At 48.0% G+C, this 24321-nt stretch overlaps 1 protein-coding gene across 3 annotated transcripts in view; it reads left to right on the top strand.

Moving 5' to 3' along the window:
* The first annotated feature begins 321 nt into the window (after nucleotides 1-321).
* Nucleotides 322-24321, top strand: part of mab21l3 (mab-21-like 3) — a 113532-nt gene continuing 89532 nt past the window's right edge. For 2 of the 3 annotated variants that reach the window (XM_048540815.2, XM_059650300.1), the window contains exon 1: nucleotides 322-534. The gene's annotated coding sequence lies outside the window, so the exon portion shown is untranslated. Of the gene's footprint in view, nucleotides 535-13977; nucleotides 14068-24321 lie in introns of all 3 variants that reach the window. The other variant, XM_059650299.1, reaches the window with a different exon arrangement.

Genomic DNA, 24321 nt, shown 5'->3' with positions numbered 1-24321 from the left:
TGTTGACAATACTCCAAAGACAAGAAATGTCCTTTTTCTGCTTTGGGCAATACAGTGAAGTAATTTCAGCTCAAAGTACTACTTTCAGAAAACAGTTTATGAGCAATCTCCTAGTAGGCTAGCTTTTAATATTCAACATATTGTGGAAAGTTCAATGAGGTGTGACGTTTCAGGTTGGGTGAAGGTTCTAACTTGCATCTAACTAGTATGGAACATGATGCCAGTAAGAAACTGCACTTACAGAACAAGGGCAAATGTTAATCTTGTTTATGGAGATTGAAGCAAGCTACCAACACTTAAATAAGTGAATAATGACAGCGCACCCTACCAGTACTAAGTTATTTGATGACTGACAGCTTCTGCTTGATGTCCAGGAGTGGAACAGATGCTGTTCTTCTCTGACTCAAAAGAGCCATTTGCTAATAGAACTAGTGGTTGGCGTCAGCTGGAAGTGTATCTGGGTCTCTGCTGACTTGAAAATCAAATCTCCTCAGGGTGTGAGGCAGTGTTACTAATAATGAATTCTCCTGAACGGTAAGAGTTTACTCATAAATTATATGGCTCAGGCATTAAATAGGGATTGCCTCTGAATTGAGAGAATTTCCCTTAGGATATTATTACCCTTTAAAACCAAAAATGTCAAAGAGGGTGAATGATTTGCTGTTTGAATAGATCATACCATTTTTCTGTTCTGCCACAAGACAAACAGTATTTTTGTATTTTTTGAATGAGGTGAAGAAGATTACGTTTTAAATACTAAATATTAGTCATTAAGCATCTCAAATCTGTTGGCGCCTCTTTAGGCAAAAATTTAAATCCTATGCCATGCTAGAAAAATTGACGAGTTGATATTTAGATTTTGTGCATTCTGTGGATGAGGTTAGGAGCAGTTATTTCCACGCAATGCCTCAACACTACATAAATGGAAATTGATTGATGCTCCTACTTTAAATATAACAGTACCTAAAACAGCCATTAGCTGTTATATCTATCCTCATTCAACTCCTAGAAATAAATAATCTGTGTGCACTCTCTTGTTACAGGAGAATTCATGGAAAAAAATTAAAGGAACTGCAAAAAAGATTTATAAGAATATATAGTGCAATATTTAAAAAGTGTGCATTCCTGGATAAGCTGTTCATCTATCTAGGAAATGTGCACATTTCTGTAAGTTTAAGCTTTTGTTTAAGATATGTTTTAATTTACAAATGGCTGAATTAAGGAAACAGTAGAATGACTTGTTTCCAAAGTAAGAAAATACGTGGCTTATATTGTTAGACTGGCAATGTATAAATGGCACAAAGTAATGAGCAAGAGGTTGATGACTAATGAGAATTTCTTAATTCGAAGACCTTGTAATTATTCAAGACACATTTCCCATAATTTAACCCATTATTTGTTTTTTTTTTAAAGATATTAAAGTTAACATTTCTGTTTGGTTGAATAATCATTGCCTGTATCAAAAATACTGCAGTGTTGCAAAAAGCCATATTTTATCCAGTGAAAAATTTCTATAAGAAAACAAATTGTTGATGCATATGTCAAGCAGTTCACCAAGAAACCAATTGCTGGAAAGATTACAGCATGTAGACAGTAGGGGGCAAGTCAGTTATGAGAACTATTTAAAAATTGTGGAAAAAAAAGTTTTGTAAAATATATCAAATTGTTGAATTCTGAATAGGAAGTCTGGAGGCTAATTTGTGTCATATAATTGTTTTGGAGTGAATATCGCATTATATGAAGAACATATTAATGCATTTATGCCAATATTATAGAACCCATGTTTAATATTCTTCAAGACAGTTTTCCATTTCTTTATTTAGGCTGGTTGACTAAACTTCTATTTAATCCTACTTCTTATGAATTAACAATAGTTCATGCTTAAAATATTTATCTATTTTTATTAACCTGTTTTAACTTCATGGGATTTATATTTTTGTTTTCATTTTACTTACAAAGAGCTTTTAATTGTGACTAGAAATAATAAAATGGTCAATGTCTTTATCCTCAGAATACTGTAGGATATTGACGGCAAAATAAAAGCTTTGTCAGGAATGAATCAATTGTCCAATAAATAAGAGGATAGCTTCTAACACACACAAACAAGGCAGTGATCAATAGATCAGTCATATCAACTTGCACCAAGTCTTCTTCACCAGTCTTCCCTGTGTTCATTGGCCTGCATGGGTCATGATGAAGCAAATAAAAACATTTGTGCTACATAGCACCTGTTATAACTACCAGAATTTCCAATATGCTTTGCAGTCCATGATGGACATTTGAATCATAGCCATTGTTACCATATAGGAAACTGGGTAGCCAAAATGAAGACTGCTATATCCTACATATAGCACAGTGATAATGACACGATAATCTTTTTTTCATTGTAGCTTTGCTTGTGAGATATCTTTTGGCCAGGATACACTGTTGTTCTTCAAAAATAATGCAATATCACCTATTACAGGAAATTGAGAGGGCCTTTGTCTAATATTTCAATCTAACGATGGCAATGCACTGAAATGTCAGCCTAGATTTTTGGACTCAGGTCTCGGACTGTTATTTGAAACCACAGTCTCTGACTCAGAGACAAAGTGTCATAGAGTGCTACCAACTGTGCCAGGTTTGACACAACAGCTCCGCAAAATTTAAAATTCCAATTCTTATTTTCATTTCCCTTCATTGTCTTACTGTTGTCTATCTCTGTAGTTTTCACCAGTCCCACAACATTGAGATGTTTGTACTCCTGTAATATGTACGTCTTGAGGATGCCCAATTTTTATTTTTTCAAAATATGTGGCAAGCCTTTGACTAAAAAGATAGTAACGCTTTCCTGCCTAAACCTCTCCAACAATCTGTCTCTCTTTCCTATTTCAAATCACTCCTTGAAATCTACCTTTTTGGCCTGGCATCTGTCTTATTATCTCCTCATGAGCTCTTGTGTTAAGTGAAAATGCCCTTGAAAATGTAGAAACATGTCTATTCACAGTGGCTTCAATTTTGGAAAAATTTGAGCAGGAGTGGGCCATTCAGCCATTGAGCCTGTTCCACTATTTGATATGATCATGGTTAATCATTGTTAATCAAACACTTCAATGCTTTTTGCTGATAGTTTCCCCTAGTAGTATCCCCTAGTAGTAGCCACTAATAACCCAAACTTTATCAATCTTTAAATATACTCAAAGACTGACCTTCCACAACACTCTAGGCTTGAGAATTCCAAAGATTTCCCGCCATCTGTGAAGAAAATATCTCCTCATCTCAGTACTAAATGGCATCTCCCTTATGTTTTAATTGTGCCATCTGTTCTAAACTCCCCAATGTTAATTTCTGGGGACTTGGTGATCCCAGCTACCTTGTATATGCAGTTAACAATTTATAGCAGTTTTCAGATAGTTTATTAAGTTTGTTAAAAAGCAGCTGTTTAGATATGGTACATTAGTTAATTAGACCGAGACAGTGTGCAATTGTGGCAACTGGAGATGACTTACTGATACTGGAGCACAAATAGGCTGTTAGCGCAGAATGTGTTGGTCTTGTTAAAGTTGTGAAGACAGAATCCTGCTCTTCATCTGGTGATAGGGAACTCTTCCCTGAGTCTCCCTCCTCTTCTTCTCATCTCCCAACTGGAGAAGATAGCTGTCTGAGATCCATCCAATGAGGACTATTTGTTCAGAACCACATTGGAAGTAATCCGGAGATTACTGCTCTTGCGGTAATGCTTTTTAACTTTCTTACAAACTCCCTGAATTTTGCTTTCAGGGCATCATCCCTCTTCCTACCGTGTTGTTGATGCCAATGTGCCAATGCCAGGTTGACCCCTTCCCCTAGAAGGATGCCTCTGTAAAGGATGGCCTGCAATCCCTCTGTGACATCCTTGACCCTGGCACCGGAAAGATAACACGCCATTCTGAAATTACGTTTCATTCCGTAGGAACGCCTGTCTGATCCCCTGAATTTGGAATCCTCTATTACTATTGCCCTTTCATTCTTTCATCTTACCCAACACCTACCACCCTGCACAGCTGAAGTCCCTTGGTGCCACAGCTGTGTCTCGCTGCACTCAATTGAGAAACCATCAGCCTCATCAATTTCCAGTTTGTGTAGCTGGTGACACTTGCTGTAGAGGTGTTTCTCTGGTGCAAAGACACATAGGGATCAGGTAGGTGGGTGGGATGCTCTTCAGAGTGTCAGTATGGATTCAAGAGACTGAATGGCCTGCTTCCACACTGTAGGGATTCAATGATTCTATGACAATACACATCCATGAGTTCACAATACTGCAGGATGTACACTGCATTTTTCTACACTGGTTTGCCGTCCTGTAATTCTGAAAAGATTTCCTAACCATAAAATAAACTTAAAAACCTATAAAAACTTTTTAGGAACTTAACATTCCCTTTTATTATATTTTACTTGACATGATTTAATCTTACTTCCCTCTTGCCGAGATTCCTTCCTGAAATACAAGTGGCTGCTCTTGATAAATGGTATTCTTCTTGACCTGGACTCTCAGTCTCACCTACTATGGAAACGTGTCCTCTACATCTGCTCTATCCATACATGTAGAACATAGAACAATACATCCAGTATTCTATAATTTTCAATCAGAATCTCCCCTCATCCTGCTAAACTCCATCCAGTACAAACCCTGAGTTCTCAACCACTCCTCATACAATAAGCCCTTCATCTGAGGATCATTCTTATGAACCTCCTCTGGATTCCCTGCAATGCCATCCCTCCTTAGAAATGGGGCCCAGAACTGTTCACAATATTCCAAATGTGGTCTGAGTAGAGCTTTATACAGCCTCAGTAGTATTCTCTGCTCTTGTATTCTGGCCCATTCAAAATGAATGTTAACATTACATTTACCTTCCCAACTGCCAATGGAACCTGCATGTTAACTTTAAAGGAATCCCGAACTCAAACTCCTAAGGCCCTTTCTACTTCGTTTCCTGAAGCCTTTCTTTATTTGGAAAATAGTCTATGTTTCTAATCTTCCTACCAAAGTGCATAACCTCACACTTTCCCACATCATATTCCATCTGTTACTTCTTTGCCCACTTCCCTAGCCTGTCCAAGTCCTCTGCACCTTCCTACTTCCTCAACACTATCTGTCCCTCCACCTATCTTTGTGTCATCTGCCAATTTATGAACAATGCTCTCAGTTCTTTCATCCAGTTCATTAATGTATAATGTGAATAGATGTGATCCCAAAACCAACCTCTGCAGAACCCACTAGACATTAGATGACACACCCATACAAGAGGTGTGAAAGGTTAAGGCTCTTTGAAGTTCATAAGCTTGACTTCACGATCTTGCACTGAACCAGGAACAAAAGGATTGACAGTACGTAAGGTGTCATGAGTCAGGGTCACAGACCACACACACTCTAGGGGCTGTGATACAGTTAGAAGTGTAATGTTCAAAGTGGGAATGAGCTTAGCCAGATAGTGGAGGGGGGATGGTGTCTTGGGACAACTTGTGGGTATGCTGCTATATGTGGAGTTAGCAGCCGGACACCCAGGTGTTGCTCACTATTCACATTTCCAAGCTTTAATTGGTCATAAAGTGCCTTCTACATCGCACCCACATCCTTCAAATTCCTCCCCAAAATTACTTGATACATATTTTGGACTGAGATGAGGTGAAATTCCTTCACTCAGAGGCTGGTGACCCAATGGAATTTTTGAACAAAGAAGGATAGAGAAGTGAAGTCACAGAACATGTTTTGGAAAGAAATAAGTTGATTTCTAAACACGAAAGGTGTCAAAGGGCTTGGGAGATCAATGTCAAAAAGCACAGAGTGAGACAAATGAGCTGAACGGCCTGTTCCTCCTTTTTTTCTAAGTTCCCACTTGCAATCACTTGATGCTTGACATACCATAAGAAGCAGGCTGCTCTTTGTAACTTAATGGTTCAATGTTAGCTCAAACACTAAAGTACCTGAAGAATGTAATGTCTGTATATAAAAGCTAGCAGTAATAAATATCTGTTGGATTCTTCCATATTATGATATCCACATCCAGTTTTTTCCTGTGATCTAAAGGATAACATTTGGGGCGGCACAGTGGCTCAGTGGTTAGCGCTGCTGCCCAACAGCGCCAGGGACCCGGGTTCAATCCCACCCTCGGGCAACTGTCTGTGTGGAGTTTGCACATTCTCCCCATGTCTTTGTGGGTTTCCTCCGGGTTCTCTGGTTTCCTTCCACAGTCCAAAAATGTGCAGGTTAGGTGGATTGGCCATGCTGAATTGCCCACAATGTTCAGTGATGTGTGGTTTAGGTGGGTTATAGGGGGATGGATCTGGGTAGGATGTTCTGAAAGTCAGTATGGACTTGTTGGGCCGAAGGGCATGTTTCCACACTATAGGGATTATATAAGCATTGCTTCATTAGGTGAAATACCATGTTGGATGCAAAGGGCATTACCCAATACAGCCACTCTTGCTGAAATCTAAAGCAGGACTCAACCTTGCATTTCTACACCTCTTTAACTTAAGACCACATTTACTCACACTTCAGCTAACCATTAAAGTTAATTAATGTAAAAACTACTGTAAAATTACCACCACAATTTCTGTCTTAGAACACAGAGTTAATTCATGTAAATGAGACTGTCCTGTTCCAACTCCTTTTTTAAATGTATTTTCTTTAAAGTTCAAGTTTGAAATTGAACGTTAGTTTTATATTGTGGCTTAAAACTCTCAGGAAATTAATTCAGGAGAAATAGATTGTATTAATGATCCTTGGCGAAACATAACAGAGAGAGAATCATCATTTCCACTATTTCAGCTCAGTTTGCATCCTGATTCTGGAGCTTAAAGTGACTATTTCTAACACAACATATGGCACAATCATTGATAAGGGAAGGAGAGCCTACATTTCATCTGTTTTACTGGATTGCACTGAGATTTCAGAAAGGGAAAGAACTGTCTTCCCACACAGTATACCACTTCCTTTTAACACTCATATCCTTGTTGTCTTCACAACGTGATTGAATTAACTGGAGTTTAACTTCGGTATTGAATCTGTGCAGATGGCATGCTCTTGACAGGATTCACTGCTATCCCTGAAATTACAAGCACTAGAATCCCCATGATAGAGCAGGCTTTTATAAGATGTACAAATGGACAGATTCCCAACAGAAGGTCCTCAGGCTAACAATTTGATTAGTCCCATTAGCAGGTCCAGAGATCATGATGCATAATTGCACTATATCTAGTTGAGTTGAGGCAGACAGCACATGAACATTGTGCTGCCTGCACATCTCAATGATTATGCTGTGCAGCAAAATGTATAATGGCCCATTGACTGGCTGCATGGTCAGTATAGGGCCGACAAACATGCACTTCTAGCAATAACTTGAAGCTACCCTGGTCTTCTGAAAGGCAGCCTGCCCCTGTCAAAAAAGAAGCACACTCATCTGACAGCAGCTGCTGAAACAGTGCAGACAGGCTTTAAAGGAGGGAAGGAGGTTTTAACGGAAAGAAGGTAAAAGCATGTGGGAGTCAGGATAATAAAGTGTGGGGCTGGATGAACACAGCAGGCCAAGCAGCATCTCAGGAGCACAAAAGCTGACGTTTCGGGCCTAGACCCTTCATCAGAGAGGGGGATGGGGAGAGGATTCTGAAATAAATGGGGAGTGAGGGGGAGGCGGACTGAAGATGGATAGAGAAGAAGATAGGTGGAGAGGAGAGTATGGGTGGGGAGGTAGGGAGGGGATAGGTCAGTCCGGGGAGGACGGACAGGTCGGGGCGGGGTGCGGGATGAGGTTAGTAGGTAGGAATTGGAGGTGCAGCTTGTGGTGGGAGGAGGGGATAGGTGAGAGGAAGAACAGGTTAGGCAGGCTGGGACGAGCTGGGCTGGTTTTGGGATGCGGTGGTGGGGGAGGGGAGATTTTGAAGCTGGTGAAATCCACATTGATGCCATTGGGCTGCAGGGTTTCCAAGCAGAATATGAGTTGTTGTTCCTGCAACCTATGGGTGGCATCATTATGGCACTGCAGGAGGCCCAGGATGGACATGTCGTCTGAGGAATGGGAGGGGGAGTTGAAATGGTTCGCGACTGGGAGGTGCAGTTGTTTACTGAGAACCGAGCGGAGGTGTTCTGCAAAGCGGTCTCCAAGCCTCCGCTTGGTTTCCCCAGTATAGAGGAAGCCACACCGGGTACAATGGATGCAGTATACCACATTGGCAAATGTGCAGGTGAACATCTGCTTGATGTGGAAAGTCATCTTGGGGCCTGGGATAGGGGTGAGGGAGGAGGTGTGGGAGCAAGTGTAGCACTTCCTGCGGTTGCAGGGGCAAGTGCCGGGTATGGTGGGGTTGGAGGGGAGTGTGGAGCAGACAAGGGAGTCGCAGAGAGAGTGTTCTCTCCGGAAGGCAGAGAAGGGTGGGGTGGGAAAAATGTCTTTGGTGGTGGGGTCGGATTGTAGATGGCGGAAGTGTCGGAGGATGATGCGTTGTATGTGGTCCTAAGATGCTGCTTGGCCTGCTCTGTTCATCCAGCTCCACACTTTGTTATCTTGGATTATCCAGCATCTGCAGTTCCCATTATCTCTGGGATTCAGGATAACTGGGCAAGCTGGATCCAAAGTAGGCTCAGTGACTGGAGACAGATGGTGGTGGTAGAATGTTGTTTGGGTGACTGGAGTCTGTATGGTAGCGTACCACAAGGATCACTGCTAAGCCCCTTATTGTATGTGATATTCATAAATGACAAGGGGAGGTGATAGCCTAGTGGTACAATCACTAGATTGTTAATCCAGAGACACAGACAACATTCCGGCAATGCAAGTTTGAATCCTGCCAAAGCAGATGATGGAATTTGAATTCAACAAAAGTATCTGGAATAATGGTGACCATGAATCCATTGCCAATTGTCGGAAAAACCCATCTAGTTCACTAATGCCCTTTATGGAAGGAAACTACCATTCTCACCTGGTCTGGCCTGTTTGTGACACCAGACACATTGCAATGCAGTTGACTCTGAACGAGGGATGGGTAATAAAAAATTCTGCCTAGCCAGTGACACACTCATCCTGTTAACAAATAAAAAAATGATGTAGATGAGAATGTGGGTGGCAGGGCAGTGCGAGTGTAGATGTTAAGTAAGTTTGCAGATGACACGATGGTTGGTCGGGGAAGAATGTCTTAGGTTACAGAAGGATATAAACAGATTGGCCAGATGGGCAGATCAGTGGCAAATGAGATTTAATCCTGTGATGCTCTTTTTGGAAGAAGGAGCAAGGCAAAGGATTACTCAATGAATGACAAGTCACTAGGAAGTTCAAAGGAACAGAGAGCTCTTGGTGATTATTGACAGGCTAATAAGGTAGTTAAGAACGCATGTAGGATATTTTCCTTTATCAGTAATGTCATAGATTATAAATGCAGAGAGATTATGTTGCAACTGTACAGAGTTTTGGTTAGGCCCTGGCTGGAGTACTGTGTGCAGTTCTGGCCACCACACTATTGGAAGGATGTGATTGCACTGGTGGGGGTGCAAAGAAAATTCACCAGGATACTGCCTGGGATGGAGGATTTCATGAATGAAAGAGAGACTGGATAAACCTGGGTATTTTGGAGCAGAGAAAGTAAAGGGTTGACTTGATAAAGGAGGATAAGATTATGAGTGGCATGAACAGGGTGAATAAAAAGCAGCTGTTCCCCTTAGGTGAAAGGTCAAAAACAAGGGGACACATTTTGAAAATGAAAGGCAAGCAGTTTAGAGTGATTTAAGGAAAGCTTTCTTCAGCCAGAGTGAGATGGTGGTCAGGAACACACTGCATGGGAATACAGTTGACGCAAGTAATCTCACCACCTTTACAAATTATTTGGATGAATGCTTGAAGTGCCATTACATTCAAGTCTAGAGTAGGAAAATGAGACCAGAGTAAGCATTATTATATTTTTGACCATCCAGAATCAATGGGTCAAAAGGCCTCTACTCTGTGGAATTATTCTTTGACGAACAGGAAACTAGGTAAAGGTGGAGGTGAAGCATTGTTAATCAAGGATGGCATTTATGCAATAATTATAAATGATCTTGGCTCAACAGATCAGAATATGGAATCAGTTTGTGTGGAGATGAGGAATAGTTGGGTTAAAAAATCATCAGTGGAACTTATGTACAGACTATTAACAGTAACCATAATTTGAGACTGAGTATACAAGAAGAAATAGTGGGTGCCTGTGTAAAATGGCAAAGTAATAATCTTGAATGACTTTATATATAAACTGGAAAAATAAAATCAGTCATACAGTACTAGCCTGGTTGAGGACCTTATGGAATACTTTTGAGATAATTTCTAGAGCAGCATAATCTGGAAATGACCAGAGAACAATATATATTAGACTTATATTCTTATGTGACAAGATTAGTAAATGATTGCAGAGTAAAAGCACCTCTAGGTCACAGCAACTACAATAAGACTTAATTTTACATACAGTTTGAGAGGGAGGAAAATGGTTTAAGATTCATATTTTAAACCTAAGTAAGGGCAATAATGCAGACAAGAAAGCTGAGCTATCTGGAATGAACTGTCATACTAGGCTAGGAGATAAATCAATGGAGATACTGAGGCAGACATTTCAGAATACCCAAAGTAAATATGGTCATACTTAAAGAAAAGTCCTAGAGGGAGGACCCATCATCCATGGATAATTAAAGAAGTTAGGGAAAACAAAAACTTAAGGAAAAAGCATATAATTGCACAAAGATGAGTGGCATGTCAGCTGATTATTTAGAACATAAAGAATGACAGAGAATGATGAAACAGGTTAAGCAAGAAGAAGAAATTCGAGTATGAGAGGAAGCTGACTAGGAATGTAAACATGAATGACAAGAGTTTCTACGGGTATGTGAAGAGTAAGTAAAGTGAGACCTGGTTCTCTAGAGACTGATAATAGGTAGTTAAAAGCAGATAATAAAGGAAAAGATAGATTAAATTAACAAGTATTTTGCTTCCATCTTCAAAATACAAGATACAAAAAAATTCCAGTGTTAGCAGTAAATCAGGAGGTGATACGTAGTAAATTGATGGAGCTGTCAAGTCTCCAGATGCAGATAGACTTCATCTTGGGGTCTTAAAAAGGATAGATAATGGGCCAGTGGATACATTGGTGTTAATTTTCCAAACTTCCCTCAATTGAGGAATAATTCCTTCAGACAGGAAATCACAAAATATAACCCATTCTTTCAAGGAGGGAAGGTACCAGGAAACTATAGGCAGGTTAACCTGATGTCTGTCATGCGGTTGGCTTTAGGATTGATCATTAAAACAATTGTAGCTGCATGTTTAGAAAAACTCAAGATAATTGGGAAAACTCAGTATGGTTTTGTCAAGTAAACAAAGGAGAGCCTGTAAATGCATTGCATTTTGATTTCTAGAAGCCACCGACTGTGATACCACATCAAATTATTGCAGAAATTAAAAACTCATGGTGCAGGGAATAACATACTATCATGGATAAAAGATTGGCTGATTAATACAAAACAGTGTACGCATACATGGGTTGGCAGGAAAAGTTATGCAGGACCCTACAGGAATCTGCTCTGGAGCCTCGATCATTTGCAAATTACATCTGCAAGTAAGACTGTACATCCTGCAGAACGAGTGTCTCTCCTCAGTTGGGAATTATACAAATATACAAAAATAGGAGCAGAATTAGACCAGTCAGTCCCTCAGGTCTGTTCAACTATTCAATAAGATTATGGCTGCTCTGTTTGCATTCGATGTTCCATATTCCCATATAATCATGATAACCTTTGATTCCACTGACTCACGAGAATCTATCTACATACTCCTTAAAAGTATTTAATGGCACACTTCTACAAACCTTCTGAGGCACTGTTCCAAAATGTCATGACTGTCTAACAGAATTTTTCTCTTAATTTCTGTCCTAAATTATCCACTAAGTCTGTGATTCTGGTCCCTGTGCCAGGTTTAAATTCTCTCTGGAATCCTTTGATTTCCAGTTCTATTGGCCAGAATCTCATACTTCTGCTAGGATATCTTCAACTTCAGTGTCTATAGTTCAATTTCCTGCATTCTATTTGTTGGAAGCATGTTCCAGCTTTCTTTTTTTAAAGGACTGCAGCGGTTCAAGAAGGCAGCTCACCACCACCTTCTCAAGACAACTAGGGATGTGCGATAAATGCTGGCCCAGCTTCCACAAGTGAAGTAAAAATTGAAGGAAGATGGATGTTTAGATCCATAAAATTGTTTAATCTTAAGATCTTTAATAATACAAAGCTTGAGAAATAGATGCAATTAATAGATGAAATAAAGCCTTTATCTAGATGTCGGTTGGCTCAGTTCACTGGACAGCTGCTTTGCAAGTGATGCGAGCAGGGTGGGTTCAATTCCGACATCAGCTTACCATGAAAATTACCACCTTCTCAACTTTGCCCCTCACATGAGGTGTTTTAACCCCCAAATTAAAGTTGCCACCAGTTGTCTCTCTGTAAAGTTCCCTTACTGACTCTGCAATGAGACACTGTGGTGCCACATCAGGCTGATTTCAAAATGGTTCAAAGGATGGTTCCAAACCTTTCAGTTATTTGTGTGGACTTTTTCATTGGTTTCCCAATGAATAGGGCTCCTAACTTTGGGCTCACATAGTTGTTGGACCTCTTCGAACCTTAGAGTCTCCCTGAAGTATGGCACAGTTCTGTTTCTGCAGCTTTACCCACTTCATGTGAACAGCCTGTTCGAAAGTTAAATCATCTCTAATTTGCAAGAAATTTAATAACACTTCATCAAGCATGCCAAGATAATCTTTCAAGCCTCCATAGCTGCATCTATTAGCTCATCTGTGTGAGCCATTTGTAAATGAATTTGTGGATTCTCCTAGTCTCTGCCTTCTTTGGTTAAGCCCCACTTGTTCAGTTATCAGATTAGGCATCAAATATACCCCTATAGTCCTTACCTCACCGTGTCACCATCTGCTTTGGGCCCAATGAGATACAGAAGTGTACAGGCTTGTCATTTCGGTTCCTTGCCCTATATGCCTGAAATTGTTCAGTGCCTTTCAAACTCACAGTTCTCAAGCTTCCACCACTGTTCTTACCGCCTCCTTCAATGTTTCCGAAAGACCAGGGAAGTAAAAGTGGCTATTAGAGTAGTTTTGAACGTCCTTACTGGTTCACTTTGTGGCTTGGAACAAGATTTTTCTTTTTTTGCTTCTTTCTTCTTTGCAATGTCAAGCTTCAACCTCTAAATCCACGATTCTCGGTTTCTACCTGCGGCCTTCAAATCTGTGGCATCAATTATTCTAAACTCCAGCCTCCAACAACGCTACCATATTCTCAGATCATTGCCTTCTTTTTCCCTACGAATTATGGCTCAACTAGATTTCTGTTACTCTGTGAGTTACTCTGACATAGGCTAGTACTGTTTTCTTTAACACCCATGTCCTCATAGTAAGCAATGTGCCTACTCCATTCTATCTGGGTGACATGCAGCCTGGCTCAGAGATAATGGGAACTGCAGATGCTGGAGAATTCAAGATAACAAAGTGTGAAGCTGGATGAACACAGCAGGCCAAGCAGCATCAGAGGAGCTCCCTTTGATTATATCAGTATTTACTCATTTGATTATTAGCATATACATGAACCCATGCCTCTACAGTAAATCAGGCCTGTCCTCCATTTGTCTATTGTTTTGCAGTCCAGTAGGGATTATAACTTGTATAAATTGTCGTTCTGCTGACAGAAAGCTCAGAACTCCTCTGGCCCCCTTGTTGAACTGCAGCTCCCTTCCGAATCCAAACACTTTCTTGTATTCCTCCAACAATATAAAACAAAGTACTGTGTAGTGGCAAAGGTGATCAGAATTTCGAAGGAGGATAAACCAGTAAAACTGGTGATTAAGGCATCATTTCCCCATTCATCCTGTATACTTCAAAAGGTGCTCCAGTGTGACCAGTAACTTCATTTCCAAGTATTACTCATGTTCTATTGTTTCTTTCCTGCAGTCTTATGGTGATCCCTTTATATAGTGCTATTGGGAATGATATTGGTGGACCTCATGTAGCTGGATGTGAGTTTGCTCGTTGAGCTGGAAGGTTAGTTTTCAGACATTTTGTCACTTTTTTTTAAAATTGAAAAAATATACTTTATTCATAAGATGTACAAAAAATAAAACATATTTATACACCTACCCAGTCATGCAAGCTGCTCCGGGTTACCCAGGGGGTACGTACACCAAATAAAAGGAAAAATAAACAAAACAAAGAAGAAAAAAAAACAAAGCAAAGAGAATACCCCGGCAGTCGTCACCCCGCACAGTCCCAGTTTGCCCCCTGACTAGTTGAGGAAGGCGCCAGCTGGGCCCAGTTACCAGATGGGGCCCTTTTTTCTATTCTGGACGAGGGGTTTCATACCATGGTCTTTCCCCACCGCACCTCCTGGACCTTGGAATGCGCCAATCTGCAACATTCGGTCGGGGTCAGTTCTTTCAGCTGGGAGACCAGCAAGTTGCGGGCAGACCAAAGAGCGTCTTTCACCGCATTGATGGTCCTCCAGGCGCAGTTGATGTTGGTCTCGGTGTGCGTCCTGGGAAACAGCCCGTAGAGCAGAGTCCCGCGTCACGGAGCTGCTCGGGACGAACCTTGACAAATACCACTGCATCCCCCTCCAGACCTCCTGTGCATAGGCACACTCCAGAAGGAGGTGATCAACAGTCTCCCCCCCCCCCCCCCCCGCAGCCGCCTCGAGGGCAGCGTGCGGTGGTGCAGAGATTCCGGGCATGCATAAAGGATCTCACTGGCAGAGCCCCTCTCACCGCCAGCCAAGCAATGTCCTTGTGCTTGTTTGAAAGTTCTGGCGATGAGGCATTCTGCCAAACGACTTTGGCAGTCTGCGTGGGGAACCACACGACAGGATCCACCCTCTCCTTTTCCTGAAGGGTCTCGAGGATACTACGTGCTGACCACTGCCTGACGGCCTTGTGGTCAAAGGTGTTTCCTTTCAAAAATTTCTCCACGAAGGACAGGTGGTACGGGACGGTCCAACTACTCGGAGCGTTCCACGACAACGAGACCAGGCCCATCCTTCGCAACACCGGGGACAGGTAGAACCTCAGTAAGTAGTGACACTTGGTGTTTGCGTACTGAGGATCTACGCACAGCTTGATGCAGCCGCACACAAAGGTAGCCGTCAGGGCGAGGGTGGTGTTCAGTACGCCCTTTCCCCCATTTTCCAGGTCTTTGTACATGGTGTCCCCGCGGACCCGGTCCATCCTCGACCCCCAAATGAAGTGGAAGATGGCCCGGGTGACTGCAGCGGCGCAGGTCCAGGGAATAGGCCAGGCCTGCGCCACATACAACAGTACCGAAAGCCCCTTGCACCTGACAACCAGGTTCTTACCCGCGATGGAGAGGGACCGGAGCGTCCACCTGCCCAGCTTCTGCTTCAATTTGGTGATACGCTCCTCCCAAGTCTTAGTGCACACCCCAGCTCCACCGAACCAAACACCCAGCACCTTCAGGTAGTCTGTCCTGACGGTGAAGGGGATGAAGGAGCGGTCGTCCCAGTTCCGAAGAACATGACCTCGCTCTTACCCCTGTTGACTTTGGCACCCGAGGCCAGTTCAAACTGGCCGCTGATGTCCAACAGCCTACTCACCCACCGACGATCGGTGCAGAAGGTGGCGACAGGGAGGTCTTGACCTGAAGGCCTCCGCTATCTGGGATAGTCACGCCCTTCAGGCTCAGGTCCTTCCTGATGGATGCGGCGAAGGGCTCCACACAGCACACGAACAAGGCAGGAGAGAGCGGGCAGCCCTGCCTGACTCCAGATCTGACAGGAAAACTGTCCGATTCCCACCCGTTGATCGAGACTGCACGAACAATGTTGGTGTAGAGCAGCCGGATCCAATTGCGGATGCCCTCCCCAAACTCCCAATTTGGAGAGGACGTCCCTCATGTAAGCATGAGAGACCCTGTCGAAGGCCTTCTCCTGGTCCAGGCTGACGAGGCAGGTGTCCACCCGCCTGTCCTGTACGTAGGCGATCGTATCCCTGATGAGCGCGAGGCTCTCAGCGATCTTCCTGCCCGGCACAGCACAGGTTTGGTCAGGGTGAATCACTGACTCCAGGACAGACCTGACCCGGTTGGCTATGACCTTGGCCAGGATTTTGTAGTCCACGTTCAATCGTGAAATGGGACGCCAATTCTTAATTTCTTCCCTCTCCCCCTTCCTCTTGTAAATGAGGGTGATGATGCCCTTCCTCATGGACTTGCACATTTCCCCTGCCCGAAGCGCACTGTCGTACACCTCCAGCAGGTCCTGGCCAACCAGGTCCCACAGAGCGGAATACAGCTCGACCGGTAAGCCGTCGCTTCCGGGAGTCCTATTCCTCTCCAAGGACTTGAGGGCTCCGGTCAGCTCGTCCAGGGATATCGGCCAGTCCAGCCACTCCCTCATGCCGTCATCTAAGACCTCCGTGATAGACGACAGGAACGACTCAGAGGCCGTGCTGTCCGTGGGCTTCGTGTTGTACAGTCCGGCATAGAAGGATCTGCTGACCCTCAAAATGTCGGGCCGAGACGACGTCACCGAGCCGTCGTCCTCCTTCAGCCGGCTAAGCACAGAGCTCTCTTTGTGCACCTTCTGAAAGAAGAAATGCGAGCATGTCTCGTCCTGCTCCACGGAGCGGACCCTGGACCGGAAGATTATCCTGGAGGCCTCCGCGGTGAAGAGTGAGGCTTGCTGGCACCTCACCTCGCGGAGGTCCTCCGTGACATCGACCCCCATCAACTGCAGAAGGAGCAGGTTCTGCACCCTTTTCTGGAGTGGCGACAGCTTTCCCCGCCTCTCTCTCGCCTTCCAAACACCCTTGAGGACAAAGAACCTCTTGATGTTCTCGTTCACCGTCTCCCACCAGTCGCCCGGAGACTCAAAGTGGGGTTTCACGGTTCTCCAACCGGCGTATTCCCTCTTAAGCTCCTCGACGTTCTCTGGGGTCAACAGAGTCGTGTTGAGCTTCCACGTCCCCTTGCCGGCCAGCTGGTCATCCTGTAAGTGACAGTCGGCCAGCAGGAGGCAGTTTTCAGAGAAGAACACCGGCTCGACACCAGTGGACCTGACCGAGAACGCCTGTGACACAAACAGGAAGTCTATCCTTGAGCGAATAGACCCGTCTGGCCGCGACCAGGTGTACCTCCGCTGCGCTCCATCTGCAGGGGCGCTGAAGACGTCGAGCAGCTTGGCGTCCTTCACCGTGCCCATCAGGAATCTGGACGTGACGTCCAGTTGACTTCCCCCACCCGCTGTCCCCACGCCGGATCTTCCATCTGCATCGATGAGGCAGTTGAAGTCTCCGTCTAGGATGACCGGCCTGGACGTAGCCAGCAGGGGTGGAAGCTGTTGCAGGACAGCCAACCGCTCACTCCGTACCGCTGGGGCGTACACGTTGATCAGCCTCAGGGGAGCATTCCTGTAGGTGATGTCAGCCACTAGGAGGCGCCCCCCCACCACCTCCTGAACTTGAGAGATGGTGAAGTTGTGCCCCCGCAGCAGAATAGCCAGGCCCAAGGAGCGACAGTCGTTACCCCCCGACCAGATCGAAGGCCCACAGGTCCAGGCGCCGGACCATTTCCCGTACCTGCCGAGGTGCGGTATCCCGCACTCCTGCAGAAACAGGAGGTCCGCCTTGATGGTGGTCAGGTAGGCCAACGTGGACACACATCTTGTGGTGGACTTGACGCTGCGCACATTAATGCTCGCAACCCGTACCCCTATTGTCGGTAGTGACCGCAGTACCGTCCCCAAGTCCAAGGTCCGGTGCCTCCATCTGTCCCTTCATGCCCATTGCCCGGGATAACTACTGGACGCTTCCGGGCTCAGGAAACCGTCCATGCTGCCTTCCGGGTGGCCTCCCCCCGTCAGGGGTATGGAGGCAGGAGAGTTCGGCTCTGGGTCAGGCCTCCCATCACCTGGAAGTGGGGTGCTGCTTTCCTTCTCCCTTGAGATCTTTAACTTCTGGTTCGGGCGGGCCCCCTCCGAATGTCCCTCATCAGAGGATCTCTTATAGCCCCCCTGTAGCTGCCTCTTCCCGCCTGATGGTTGCGGTTCCTGGGCCCACCGACTCACCTTCCAACTCGCTTTCCGGAACATCGTCCACTCCCCTGGGTCGCCTGTCACCGCCTCCATTGACTCCGGGTTGTTGGTGGGGGATCGGAGCCTGCAGGGGTGCTTTGCTGGCCTCGGGCGCATCCTGTGGGGCTGGGCCCTCCTGCACGGTCTGGCCCTCCTGCACATTAGTGGGGTCCTTGCTGGGCCCTGGAGCCTTCCTCTCCTCCGGGGGGGCTGGCCCCACATTGCCCCTGCCGGCGACCTGGGCGTAGGTGGTCCCCCACCGCGGGCATGCCCTACAGAGGTGGCCCGCTTCCCCACAAAGGTTGCAGCTTTTTTCTTGTGGGCAATCCTTTGCAAGGTGTCCCTCCTCCCTGCAGATGGTGGCTTTGCAGTCGGCCGCCACGTGACCTGACCTACCACAGGCATGGCAGACTTTAGGTTGCCCTGCACAGGTCAGGTAGCCCTTGCTCCCACCGATCACGAAGATGGATGGTGGGTGTACAATGTTCCTGTCCGCGCCCATCCTCAGCATCACCTTGACCTGCCTCTTACTGGTCCAGATGCCAAAGGGGTCCATGATGTCGGTTACATCCCCTTCCACCTTCACATACCTTCCGAGGAAGGTCAGGACATCAACTGCTGGCACGTGCGGGTTGTACATGTGTACAGTCACCATACGGCTCCTCTGTGCTGGCATCACAAACAGTGGGACAGCGGTCAATACAGAGAGGGGGCCCTCACCTCCTTTCTCCTTGAAAACCTCCAGGAAGCGCTCGCAAAGCTTGGCACTCCGGAAGGTCACATCGTAAAAACCTCCTCTGGGGAAATCCTGCAGGCGGTAAATGTCCGCAGCAGCAAACCCACAACAGTCCAACAGGACCCTCTTCACGAAGAAGGCGCGGTCCACAGGTGCACCTTCATCCACCTTCTTCACGGAAACACGGATGGTGTTCCGGACCCCCTGACCTGGGGCACGAGCACGAGCACAGGTTGGCTGCTCCCCTGAACCAGCGTTAGGCCGAAGCCAGCATTAAGATCCATCGGTTGCAAGGGTGCACAGCCAACCCGACGTCCTCCTTTCACCTCCAAGACAGCACTCTCGTCCTCTCAGTCCACAAGAGAGTGGGTTTTTATTTTGTTCCGGATGTAAGCTGGTTCACTGAGCTGAAAGGTTTGTTCCCAGATGTTTTGTCACCTTTTTTTTTTATTTGAAAAAATATACTTTATTCATAGAATGTACAAAAAATAAAACATTTATACACCTACCCAGTCATGCAAGCCACTCCGGGTTACCCGGGGGTACGTACACCAACTAAAGGAAAAAAAAAACAAAACAGAAAAAAAACAACAAAGCAAAGAAACCGCCCCGGCAGTAGTCACCCCGCACAGTCCCAGTTGGCCCCCTGACCAGTTGGGGAAGGCGCCAGCTGGGCCCAGTTACCAGATAGGGTTCTTTTCCCTTTTCTGGACGAGGGGGCTCATACGGTGGTCTTTCCCCACCGCGCCTTGGCGGCGGCTGCCCCAAGCTTTAGCGCGTCCCTCAGCACGTAGGCCTGGACCTTGGAGTGCGCCAGTCTGCAACACTCGGTCGGGGTCAGTTCTTTCAGCTGGCAGACCAGCAAGTTGCGGGCAGACCAAAGAGCGTCCTTCACCGCATTGATGGTCCTCCAGGCGCAGTTGATGTTGGTCTCGGTGTGCGTCCCCGGAAACAGCCCGTAGAGCACGGAGTCCCGCGTCACGGAGCTGCTCGGGACGAACCTCGACAAATACCACTGCATCCCCCTCCAGACCTCCTGCGCATAGGCACACTCCAGAAGGAGGTGATCAACAGTCTCGTCCGCCCCGCAGCCACCTCGAGGGCAGCGTGCGGTGGTGCAGAGATTCCGGGCATGCATAAAGGATCTCACTGGCAGAGCCCCTCTCACCGCCAGCCAAGCAACGTCCTTGTGCTTGTTTGAAAGTACTGGCGATGAGGCATTCTGCCAAACGACTTTGGCCGTCTGCATGGGGAACCACACGACGGGATCCACCCTCTCCTTTTCCCGAAGGGTCTCGAGGATACTACGTGCTGACCACTGCCTGACTGCCTTGTGGTCAAAGGTGTTTCCTTTCAAAAACTTCTCCACGAAGGACAGGTGGTACGGAACGGTCCAACTACTCGGAGCGTTCTGCGGCAACGAGGCCAGGCCCATCCTTCGCAACACCAGGGACAGGTAGAACCTCAGTAAGTAGTGACACTTGGTGTTTGCGTACTGAGGATCTACGCACAGCTTGATGCAGCCACACACAAAGGTAGCCGTCAGGGCGAGGGTGGCGTTCGGTACGCCCTTTCCCCCATTTCCCAGGTCTTTGTACATGGTATCTCTGCGGACCCGGTCCATCCTCGACCCCCAAATGAAGTGGAAGATGGCCCGGGTGACCGCAGCGGCGCAGGTCCAGGTAATAGGCCAGGCCTGCGCCACATACAACAGTACCGAAAGCCCCTCGCACCTGACAACCAGGTTCTTACCCGCGATGGAGAGGGACCGGAACGTCCACCTGCCCAGCTTCTGCTTAAATTTGGAGATACACTCCTCCCAAGTCTTAGTGCATGCCCCAGCTCCACCAAACCAAAGACCCAGCACCTTCAGGTAGTCTGTCCTGACGGTGAAGGGGATGAAGGAGCGGTCGTCCCAGTTCCCGAAGAACATGACCTCGCTCTTACCCCTATTGACTTTGGCACCCGAGGCCAGTTCAAACTGGCCGCAGATGTCCAACAGCCTACTCACCGACCGACGATCGGTGCAGAAGACGGCGACATCATCCATGTACAGGGAGGTCTTGACCTGAAGGCCTCCGCTGCCTGGGATAGTCACGCCCTTCAGGCTCACGACCTTCCTGATGGAGGCGGCGAAGGGCTCCACACAGCACACGAACAAGGCAGGAGAGAGCGGGCAGCCCTGCCTGACTCCAGATCTAACAGGAAAACTGTCTGATTCCCACCCGTTGATCGAGACTGCGCTAACGATGTTGGCGTAGAGCAGCCGGATCCAATTGCGGATGCCCTCCCCGAACCCCAATTTGGAGAGGACGTCCCTCATGTAAGCATGAGAGACCCTGTCGAAGGCCTTCTCCTGGTCCAGGCTGACGAGGCAGGTGTCCACCCGCCTGTCCTGTACGTAGGCGATCGTATCCCTGATGAGCGCGAGGCTCTCAGCGATCTTCCTGCCCGGCACAGCACAGGTTTGGTCAGGGTGAATCACCGACTCCAGGACAGACCTGACCCGGTTGGCAATGACCTTGGCCCGGATTTTGTAATCCACGTTCAAAAGTGAAATGGGACGCCAATTCTTAATTTCCTCCCTCTCCCGCTTCCTCTTGTAAATGAGGGTGATGATGCCCTTCCTCATGGACTTGCACATTTCCCCTGCCTGAAGCGCACTATCGTACACCTCCAGCAGGTCCTGGCCGACCAGGCCCCACAGAGCAGAATACAGCTCGACCGGTAAGCCATCACTTCCGGGAGTCCTATTCCTCTGCATGGACTTGAGGGCTCTGGCCAGCTCGTCCAGGGATATCGGCCGGTCCAGCCACTCCCTCGTGCCGTCGTCTAAGACCTCCGTGATAGACGACAGGAACGACTCGGAGGCCGTGCTGTCCGTGGGCTTCGTGTCGTACAGTCCGGCATAGAAGGATCTGCTGATCCTCAAAACGTCGGGCCGAGACGACGTCACCGAGCCGTCGTCCTCCTTCAGCCGGCTAAGCACAGAGCTCTCTTTGTGCACCTTCTGAAAGAAGAAACGCGAGCACGTCTCGTCCTGCTCCACGGAGCGGACCCTGGACCGGAAGATTATCCTGGAGGCCTCCGCGGCGAAGAGCGAGGCTTGCTGGCCCCTCACCTCGCGGAAGTCCTCCGTGACATCGACCCCCATCAACTGCAGAAGGAGCAGGTTCTGCACCCTTTTCTGGAGTCGCGACAGCTTTCCCCGCCTCTCTCTTGCCTTCTGAACACCCTTGAGGACAAAGAACCTCTTGATGTTCTCCTTCACATTCTCCCACCAGTTGCCTGGAGACTCAAAGAGGGGTTTCACGGTTCTCCAACCGGTGTACTCCCTCTTAAGCTCCTCGATGTTCTCTGGGGTCAACAGAGTCGTGTGGAGCTTCCACGTCCCCTTGCCGGCCGGCTGGTCGTCCTGTAAGTGACAGTCGGCCAACAGGAGGCAGTGGTCAGAGAAGAACACCGGCTCGACACCAGTGGATCTGACCAAGAACGTCCGTGACACAAACAGGAAGTCTATCCTTGAGCGGATAGACCCGCCCTGGCAGGGGTGGAAGCCCCTGCAGGACGGCCAACCGCTCACTCCGTACCGCTGGGGCGTACACGTTGATCAGCCTCAGGGGAGCGTTCCTGTAGGTGATGTCAGCCACTAGGAGGCGCCCCCCCACCACCTCCTGAACTTGAGAGATGGTGAAGTCGCGCCCCCGCAGCAGAATAGCCAGGCCCGAGGAGCGACAGTCGTTACCCCCCGACCAGATCGAAGGCCCACAGGTCCAGGCGCCGGACCATTTCCCGTACCTGCCGAGGTGCGGTATCCCGCACTCCTGCAGAAACAGGAGGTCCGCCTTGATGGTGGTCAGGTAGGCCAACGTGGACACACATCTCGCGGTTGACTTGACGCTGCGCACATTAATGCTCGCAATTCGTACCCCCATTGTGGGCAGTGACCGCAGTACCCTCCCCAAGTCCAAGGTCCAGCCCCTCCATCTGTCCCTTCATGCCCATTGCCCGGGCTAACTGCTGGACGCTCTCTGGGCTCAGGAAACCGTCTGTGCTGCCTTCCGGGTGGCATCCCCCCGTCAGGGGTGCGGAGGCAGGAGGGTCCGGCTCCGGATCAGGCTGGGGACGTGCTGTTTCCTCCTTCCCGCCTGGACGTTCCGGGGGGCCCTCCAGTGCTCCAGCGGCACTTGACTGGGTGTCGGAGTGAGCCTCAGGACGCCTCCCGTCACCTGGAAGCGGGGTGCTGCTTTCCTTCCCCCTCGAGACCTTTAACTTCTGCTTCGGGTGGGCCCTCTCCGAATCCTCCTCGTCAGAGGAGCTCTTATAGCCCCCCTGTAGCTGCCTCTTCCCTCCTGATTGTTGCGGTTCCTGGGCCCGTCGACGCACCTTCCTCCTCGCTTTCCGGACTGTTGTCCACCCCCCTGGGTCGCCTGTCGCCGCCTCCATTGGCTCCGGGTTGTCGGGGGGGATCAGAGCCTGCAGGGGTGCTTCGCTGGCCTCGGGCCCATCCTGCAGGGCTGGGCCCTCCTGCACGGCCTGGCCCTCCTGCACATTAGTGGGGTCCTTGCTGGGCCCTGGTGCCTTCCTCTCCTCCGGGGGGGCTGGCCCCGCATTTCCCCTGCCGGCGACCTGGGCGTAGGTGGTACCCCGCCGCGGGCATGCCCTATGGAAGTGGCCCGCTTCCCCGCAAAGGTTGCAGCTTCTCTCTCGTGGGCAATCCTTTGCAAGGTGTCCCTCCTCCCTGCAGTTCCTGCAGATGGTGACTTTGCAGTCGGCCGCCATGTGACCTGACCTACCACAGGCATGGCAGACTTTAGGTTGCCCTGCATAGGTCAGGTAGCCCCTGCTCCCGCCGATCGCGAAGCTGGACGGTGGGTGTGCGACATTCCCGTCTGCGCCCATCCTCAGCGTCACCTTGACCTGCCTCTTACTCGTCCAGATGCCAAAGGGGTCCACGATGTCAGTTAGGTCCCCTTCCACCTTCACATACCTTCCGAGGAAGGTCAGGACATCAACTGCTGGCACGTGCGGGTTGTACATGTGTACAGTCACCATACGGCTCCTCTGTGCTGGCATCACAAACAGTGGGACAGCGGTCAATACAGAGAGGGGGCCCTCACCTCCTTTCTCCTTGAAAACCTCCAGGAAGCGCTCGCAAAGCTTGGCACTCCGGAAGGTCACATCGTAAAAACCCCCTCCGGGGAAATCCTGCTGGCGGTAAATGTCCGCAGCAGCAAACCCACAACAGTCCAACAGGACCCTCTTCACGAAGAAGGTGCGGTCCACAGGTGCACCTTCATCCACCTTCTTTACAGAAACACGGATGGTGTTCCGGACCCCCTGACCTGGGGCACAAGCACTTGCCGCAGCCATCGTTGCAGGTTGGCTGCTCCCCTGAACCAGCGTTAGGCCGAAGCCAGCATTAAGATCCACTGGTCGCGAGGGTGCACAGCCAACCCGACGTCCTCCTTTCACCTCCAAG

This window comes from Stegostoma tigrinum, chromosome 12, assembly GCF_030684315.1.
Source record: "Stegostoma tigrinum isolate sSteTig4 chromosome 12, sSteTig4.hap1, whole genome shotgun sequence".
NCBI classification, from domain to species: Eukaryota; Metazoa; Chordata; class Chondrichthyes; order Orectolobiformes; family Stegostomatidae; genus Stegostoma; species Stegostoma tigrinum.
Note: the sequence above shows the minus strand (reverse complement) of the source record. Positions and strands in the feature narration are given on the sequence as shown.